At 40.7% G+C, this 8,842-nt stretch overlaps 1 pseudogene; it reads right to left on the bottom strand.

The window, feature by feature from the left end:
- Positions 1-5,144: 5,144 nt before the first annotated feature.
- LOC147370899 (ferritin light chain pseudogene) lies at positions 5,145-5,674 on the bottom strand (annotated as a pseudogene).
- Positions 5,675-8,842: the final 3,168 nt, after the last annotated feature.

Here is an 8,842-nt window from a genome sequence, read left to right as displayed (position 1 = left end):
CACCGAAGAATTGATGCTTTTGAACTATGCTGTTGGAGAAGGCTCTTAAGAGTCCCTTGGATTACAAGGAGATCCAACCAGTCCATTCTGAAGGAGATCAGCCCTGGGATTTCTGTGGAAGGAATGATGCTGAAGCTGAAACTCCAGTACTTTGGCCACCTCATGTGAAGAGTTGACTCATTGGAAAAGACTCTGGTGGTGGGAGGGATTGGGGGCAGGAGGAGAAGGAGATGACAGAGGATGACATGGCTGGATGGCATCACTGACTCAATGGACATGAGTCTGAGTGAACTCCAGGAGTTGGTGATGGACAGGGAGGCCTGGCGTGCTGCGATTCATGGGGTCGCAAAGAGTCAAACATGACTGAGCGACTGAACTGAACTGGGCCTTGTTTCCTACACTTGCAAGGCTGTGATAAATCAAGGATTCATTTTCTAGGATTAAGTGAATGCTCTCAGATGTAAGGCTAGCTCAAGTTCCATTGCTCAGTGGGTGCCCACTTTCTCTTAGTTTCTGGTTGGAGTGTTACTCACTTTCCATCTAGTCCTTTGAGGCTTGGAAAATGATTTTTAAAATCTGTTATCTTGAATTTTCAGTTGGTTTTGGAGGAAGCATCAGTTGGTGACCCTTATTACCTGCCTACCTGCCCAGCCCACCATCTCATCAGAAATAATTCCTGACAAGATTTTCTGAAATTCAACCAAACTCTTGTCCAAAAAAAAACCCACCTTGGTCATGATGTTAGGGGAAGCACAGTGATTGAAACCGCCTACCCTGGCCAGGCACCATAGTAATCATTTGCATGAGTTGTTTTATGACAGGAGATCCTGATAAGGAATACAGAACTAATAAGCCACCACCAACTCGAAGAGTTCGGGAAAGGTCAAAAGGAGACACCCGGTGTCCGTCCACTTCCCAGAATCCCTCTCACTAGCATCAATCTTGGCTGAGCAATGCGTGCGCCACCAGGAAAGACTCTGAATTAGAATGATTGGCCAAAGACCACCCAGAAACTAATTCCATCGCCATAAAACCCGACACTGTGAGCCATGCGGCAGACCAGTTCTCCTGGGTTCCTTTACCCTACTGCTTTCCACCCGGGTGCCCTTTCCCAATAAAATCTCTTGCTTTGTCAGCACATGTGTCTCCTCGGATGATTCATTTCTGAGTGTTAGACCAGAGCCCAGTTTCGGGCCCTGGAAGGGGTCTCCCTTCCTGCAACAATGATGTCTTTTTAAAAAAAAAAAAAAATTCATTGCTGTATTTGATTTGCCATCATTTTGTTTGGGATTTTTGCATATGTGTTTGTATGTGAGACTTGTCTAGAATTTACCTTTCTTGAATTGTCCATGCCTAGGAGAAGGCAATGGCACCCCACTCCAGTACTCTTGCCTGGAAAATCCCATGGACAGAGGAGACTGGTGGGCTGCAGTCCATAGGGTTGCTAAGAGTCGGACGAGACTGAGTGAGTTTACTTTCACTTTTCACTTGCATGCGTTGGAGAAGGAAATGGCAACCCACTCCAGTGTTCTTGCCTGGAGAATCCCAGGGATGGGGGAGGCTGGTGGGCTGCCATTTATGAGGTCACACAGAGTCGGACAGGACTGAAGCAACTTAGCAGCAGCAGCAGCGGCAGTATTTGTGTCAGTCATTTAGCCTCACAAAATGATTTGGAAATTGCTCCCACTTCTTTCATTCTTTCACAGATTTTGTGTAAGATTGAAGTAAAAATTTGATAGATGTTTACTGTAAAACTGACATAGTACTTCTTTGTGAAAAGATTTTAAATGAGTGATTTTATTTATTGGATTTAGGATCATTTAGATCTTCTATTTCTTTTTCAGTCAGCTCTGTCTGATAATTCAATATTTTCTAAAATTTATCTTCTCACTTGTCTTAAAATTTGTTGGTCAAGAGTTTTTAAAACCTTGTGGTGTTTTCATCCATAATGCATCTGTGGTTGTGTCCCCTTTTAAATTTCTAGAATTATTTATCCTTTCTCTTTTTCCTGGACAATCTTTCCAGTGGTTTATCCTTTTAGTTAATCTTTTCATATAGCTTACTTTTGGCTGAGTTGAATGCCACTATTATATATTTTTCTATTTTACTAATTCCTTCTGCTATCTTTGATATTTTCTTTTCTTTTTAACTTTTTTTTTTGGCATATAGTTGATTTAAAACATTGTGTTAGTTTCAGGTGTACAGCATATTTTCTTTTTTAAAAAATTCTTTTGGGTTTATTGTAGTTTTGTCTTTCCTTTCTTATTTTAAATGCTTAAAACCTACTTTTTCAAGTTCTTTGTTTTTCTAATAGACTTGCAGTTGGGCTATTGCTATCGCTATGTCGCTTCAGTCGTGTCCGACTCTGTGCGACCCTATAGTTGGCAGCCCACCAGGCTCCCCCGTCCCTGGGATTCTCCAGGCAAGAACACTGGAGTGGGTTGCCATTTCCTTCTCCAATGCATGCAAGTGAAAAGTGAAAGTGAAGTCGCTCAGTCGTGTCTGACTCTTAGCGACCCCCTGGACTGCAGCCTACCAGGCTCCTCGCCCGTGGGATTTTCTAGACAAGAGTACTGGAGTGGGGTGCCATTGCCTTCTCCGAGTTGGGCTATAAATTCCCTCTAAAAACCACTTTAGCTGTATACTTCAACTTTTGATCATTGGAAGCAGTATGTTTAAATGTTTATTCATTTCCATTTTTATTTCTTTTTGTCATTGTGGGTTTTATCTTAATTACATTCTTGTCAACTAATGCATCTTGTATGGTGTTGTTCATTAAAAAAATATATATATATATATTTTATGATTTGGTGCCTGGGAATTTGTATAAGCATTTCATGTCTTCAATTGTTAAGTACAAAGTTTTACATGTATCCATTAGGTCCAGCTTGCTAATTGTGTTGTTTAAATGTCCTATACTCATGCAATTTTTTATTTTGTTCTGTTTTGTTTTGCCTACTTTAGGTATTGTGGGGGAGGACATAGTCTTTTCCTTCTACCCATCTTGGTTCCTTGGCTGGGGCTCTGTAAATTAGACTAACAAAACACAGATTAACAAGAGAAAAAGAAATTAATTAACATGTGCATTATACCTGTTCCCTGGTAGCTCAGTGGTAAAGAATCTGCCTGCCAATGAAGAAGACACAAGAGATGACAGTTGATCCTTGGGTTGGGAAGATCCTCCGGAGGAGGAAATAGCAACCCATTCCAGTATTCTTGCCTGGAGAATTCCATGGACAGAGAAGCCTGGTGGGCTATCATCCACAGGGTCGCAAAGAGTTGGGCATGACTGAGCATGCACCACTACATTATACATATATTTGGGAGCTTTCAGAGATGAATAACTTAAAAGGGTGATTAAAATTTGGGGTCTACGTACCTAACTTAGTAGGGGAAAAGGGAGGAGGAGAAAGGGCACTTATGGAAAGGCAAATGATTTTTTGGCAGGATAAATGCACCCTGGAAAATGAATAGAAACATGACAGCTTGTAACATGTCAGTCTGGGTGTGGTCGTCACTTTCTCTAAGGAGAGACGACTAAGAGTTACTCTAGGAAGGGTGTTTATGACACTTGAGCTCTTTTGGGAAGCTCTGCTTTTAGACATACAAGTGATTGAAGAAACTCAAAAGCCTTCAGAACAAAATAATTCTTATGTCAAAGTGTCATATTTTGAGGTGACAAATCCTGATTCTCTTTACAATCAATCATTGAAAAAGATATTTTAAAATCTTTCACTGTGACGGTGTACTTGCCAATTTTGTAAGGTAGTTGTGCCTTCTTTTACAAAAAGATTTTATAAATCTTTATTTTTCCAACTACAACAGCAATACATAATTGTTATAAAAACTCTTCAAACAATACAGAAATATATAAAAGTTGAAACTGAGTATCCCCAGTATCTTCACACAATCATTTTAACCATCTGGTGTATAATTTTTCCATAATGTTTTCAAGGTATGTGTATGTTTGTGCGTGTGTGTTTTCCTGGAAAGTGCTATTATTATTTTTTAATTGAAAGGCTACATTGGGATGATGTTTTAAAAGGAATGGCTATTGCCATTATTTCATAGAGAAAGGTAATTTTATTTTTAAATTAATTTTTATTGAAATTTAGTTGCTGTACAACACTGTTAGTTTCTATTGTACAGCAAAGTGAATCAGCTATACATATATTAACACATATAGCCCCTCCTTGAATTTTCTTCCCATTTAGGTCACCACATAGCACTGAGTAGAGAGCCCGGAGCTGTACATGCCTGACCATAACACTCTCATCCCCAGGCCATGGTTCTCCTCTATCAGCCCCTTTCCTTTCTCTTGGCCTCATAATTTCCACTGATGGCTTGCACTGCGGACACTTTGTGAAGGGCCTGTTGACTTCTCTGATATTCTCTCACATTCTATTTCTGGTATAGGCAGTTTTGTTTCTTAGTATCTGGGATCCTTTGACATCTAATGCTCTCCTGAAGTGACACACAACAGAAAATCCATTTTCCTATTCTCAAAGGCAGGGCTTCCCATTCCATCCATGGAGTCTCATAGTGACTTTAATTCTGAGTCATAGAACAATTTGTCCCAGAACACATAGTTTTGCTCAGTCACATTTTTTTACTAAGTTTGGTGGTGGACAGCACCCTGTCCTAGAAAGGGAAGGTGAGCTTAAAATTGTGCTATTGGAAAGAACTGATGAGGGGTTTTCAAATGAGAATAATATGTGACATAGCAACAATATGAGGCCAGAAAATTGCTGTATAAGAAAATGTACATACTCTACAATAAAGATTAGGTACTAACATATACCTACATATATAACCACCTAAGTGGTTTCAAATGCATTATCTAATTCAATTTTCCAAATGTAAGAGCGCATTGTGTGGAGAATTTGTTTTGTGTTAAACTGGCTAAGTTGGAGCTATGTTTCCAGAATTTCCTTTCTGGTATGTAGCCTTGCATGGGTCATAATAGATTTACATATTAATTTTATCTTATCTGTAATTGTGAGTATAAATACATAACATTAAATTAACCATCTTTATTGTTTCCATTTGCTCCAAGGCTTGAGAGAGGTTTCCAGTGTGTTAAATAGCTGCCCAGTGGCAGCAGAGAGGGGTTTAGGCACAAGCTCTGATATTAGTGGGGCTCCTCAAAGGCCACAGGGCCCCAGGGGTTCCTGATCGTGCTTGAGGGTGCTTTCAAAGAGATATTCACCCACTCCAGCCTGGGGAGCAGCCAGCCTGTGGAGGTTGGTCAGGTGGTAACTCATCAATTTCACCTCCTTGTCTAGGAAGTGCCTCTCCAGGAAGTCACAGAGGTGGGGGTCTGTGCGGGCAGAGCGTAGGCCATGCAGATTCAAAAGGCCTGGTTCGGGGTCTTCTCCATGAGAAGGATGGCTTCCATGGTGTCCTGGGTTTTACCCCACTTATCTTGAGATGGCTTTTGCATGTCCAGAAAGAGGGCACAGCTGCTGCGCTGGTCTTGTATTTTCAAGAGAAGCTCCATGCCCTTGAACTTCTCCTTGGCCAATTTGCACAAAAAAGTGGTCCACACCCTCCAGAGTCACATCATCGTGGTTGAAATAGAAGCCCAGAGAGAGGTAGGTGTAGAAGGCCCTCAAATGAATGTTGACAGTGGCCTCACCTTGGTGGAATAATTCTGATGAATTTGGGGGCTCATGGTTGATCAGTAATAAGGAGTTAAGCTCAAAAAATGGTGTTGGCTGGTCCCAGTGATCTTGGACAGCTGAGTGGCTGATTTCAAATGTTGCGGCTAGAAAAAAGTTGGAGGGTGGTCGGAGGCTGGAGCAGGGGGCATCCCTGTGTCTGTTCTGACCAAGCACTGTTGAAGCAAGATATGAAGCAAGAGACAGACCTCTGAGTGCACTGCCCATCTTAAGCTTTTTTTAAGTGTACAGTTCAACAGTGGTAAGTACAGATCTTCCGCCACTTATGATGGGCTTAACATCCCCGTAAACCCTAATCTAAATTGAAAATGCATTTAATACACCTAACCTAGTGAACATTCTATTATTAGCTTAGCCTAGTCTGCTTTAAAAGTGCTCAGACACTTACCTTAGACTATAGTTGGACAAAATCATCTAACACAAAGCCTATTTTATAATAAAAATGTGCTGAATATCTCATATACTTTATCGAAACTGTTATTGTACTGAAAGTGGAAAACAATGATTGTATGGATACAGTATGGTTGTAAGCATATTGCTTGTTTATTCTCATGATCCAGTGGTTGCTGCTGCGGGGTATTGTGAGATAGGAATGTAGTGCCTATTGCCAGTCCAGGGGAAAGGTCAAAGTCCAAATTCGAAGTATGGTTTCTGTTGGATGCATATCACTTTGGCACCATTGTAAAGTTGAGAAATCCTAAGTCAAACCATCATTAAGTTGGGGAACGTCTGTACATTCATGTTGTTGTACAACAGCTCTCTAGAACTCCTTTTCTTGTGAAACTGAAATTCTATTCCTTTTAAACACTAACCCTCCTCCCCTCCCCCAGTCCTTGGCAATTACTTTTCTACTTTCTATTTATATAACTTTGACTACTTGAGACATCTCATATGAGTGGACTCATACAGTATTTGTTCTTCTGTGACCAGAGTATATCACGTAGCTTAATGTCCTCAAGGTTTATCCATGTTGTAGTATGTGATAGAATCTTTTTAAGGCTGCATAATGTTCCATTGTGTGTATATAAGACAGGTTATCCACTCACATATCAAAGGACATTTGAGTTGCTTGTCTACCTTTTGGCTCTTGTGAGTAGTGCTGCAACAAACACAAATGTGCAAACATTTCTTTGGGAACTTGCTTTTGACTTTTTTTGTTATATATCCAAAAGTGCGATTGCTAGATCATGTGGTAGTTCTATTTTTAATTTTTTTGAGGAATCTCTGTACTGCTTCTGTAGTAGTTTGTACCATTTTACATTTCTAGCAGAGTTTGCGGAGAAGGCAATGGCACCCCACTCCAGTACCCTTGCCTGGAAAATCCCATGAACGGAGGAGCCTGGTAGGCTGCAGTCCATGGGGTTGTGAAGAGTCGGACATGACTGAGCGACTTCACTTTCACTTTTCACTTTCGTGCATTGGAGAAGGAAATGGCAGCCCACTCCAGTGTTCTTGCCTGGAGAATCCCAGGGATGGCGGAGCCTGGTGGGCTGCCATTCATGGGGTCGCACAGAGTCAGACATGACTGAAGCGATTTAGCAGCAGCAGAGGCAGCAGCAGCAGAGTTTGAGGATTCCAATTTGTCTCTATCATTACCAATATTTGTTGTTTTCTGTTCTCTTGATGGTGGTCATCCTAACTGATTTGAGGTAATGTGCTTATTTTGGTTTTGATTTGCCAAAAGAGAATTTTTGTGTGTAATTTGGAAGGTAAAAGTATAGTAGCAGTCATATTTTTATACTCTGGCAGCCAGCACATGTAGAGTTACCAGTAAAATACAGGATGCCAAATTAAGTTTGAATTTCAGATAAACAGAAATAATTTTAGTATAAATATGTCCCCATGCTGCATGGAACATATTTATATTAAAAAGGGATTTGTATGTAATATTTGGCACATATTTATAACTAAAAAATTCGCTATTATTTGCTGTTTATCTGAACTCAAATTCAACTGGGCACTCTGTGTATTTTACTTGCTAAATCTGGCAACACTAAATTCAGGGCACCCAGTACTGTTGTAGGTCATACACATTGCGGAGGTTACATGGGTTTATTCTTTGATGTGGGAATAGGTCAAATTTGCAGAACCTCTGACAACTGCCATATCACTTCCTTCAATTTTGCTGATAGGTGTATACTTAGCTCAAGTGTTGAAAATTTCTTTCAGCTTCTCAGCTTGTATGTATGGGTAATATGACACATTTGGGAGAACCTCTATTTCTTTCATAAATGAGGTGTTTATGAAAGATCAAGTTTTTTTGTGCAGAGAACAGTTTAAATACCCTCACATTCTTCAGGGGCAGTTGTAATACTACACACTCATATGACAGTGTAACTTCCAATCCTACACTGTCTTATCTTTATTTTGTATGAGAAAGAATGGTGGGAAATCAGAGTATTTTGGTGGTCATTCTTTCATTGGTTTGGCAGTGGGAGCTTGTTGTTTGTTGTTCTTTAGTCTCTAAGTCATGTTGGACTCTTTTTAGATCCCATGGACTGTAGCCCACCAGGCTCCTGTGTTCATGGGATTACCTAGGCAAGGGTACTGGAGTGGGTTGACATTTCCTTCTCCAGGGGATCTTTCCTACCCTGGGATCAAGCCCCCCATCTCCTGCATTGACTGGTGAGTTCTTTACCACTGAGCCATCTGGGAAGTCCCTGCTGCCCCCGGCAAGGAGGCAGTGCTAGCAACAGCTTATCTCTGCATGGAAGGACAGACAGTCCCTGACATATGTGTCCATTAGTGGATGAATGGAGAAAGAATATGTATCATATATAGCCAGTGGAATATTGAGGCAGCATTTTAAAAAGTGATAAAGGAGGTGGCTTATCCAGCAGGATATTCCTATCATTGATGCTGGAGGCTTGGAGACAGTGAAAGACCAGTGTTGGTTCCAGAAGGACTCGTGGATTTCCCTCAGCCTTAATGGTTCCTATATGTCCTTATTTCCCAATTTTATGCTTATCTCCTTTTCTAAACTGCTGAACTTGCAGACTTTGGGCCACAGCAGCATGTACAAAAGCAACAGACCCACTTAGATAGTCTAATCAGCTCCCACAACTGTATAAGATCAAATCTCTGAAATAAATCACCTGTCTATCTGTATATCTATATCTGCAGCTCTATCTCTATCTCCCTCTGGTAATTCTGCTTTTTTG

The sequence above is a fragment of the Bos grunniens genome, chromosome 6, assembly GCF_055505025.1.
Source record: "Bos grunniens cultivar Pamir isolate PY7600 chromosome 6, Bosgru_T2T1.0, whole genome shotgun sequence".
Taxonomy (NCBI): Eukaryota; Metazoa; Chordata; class Mammalia; order Artiodactyla; family Bovidae; genus Bos; species Bos grunniens.
The sequence above is the reverse complement of the archived record's forward strand: the minus strand, read 5'-3'. Positions and strand labels throughout refer to the sequence as shown.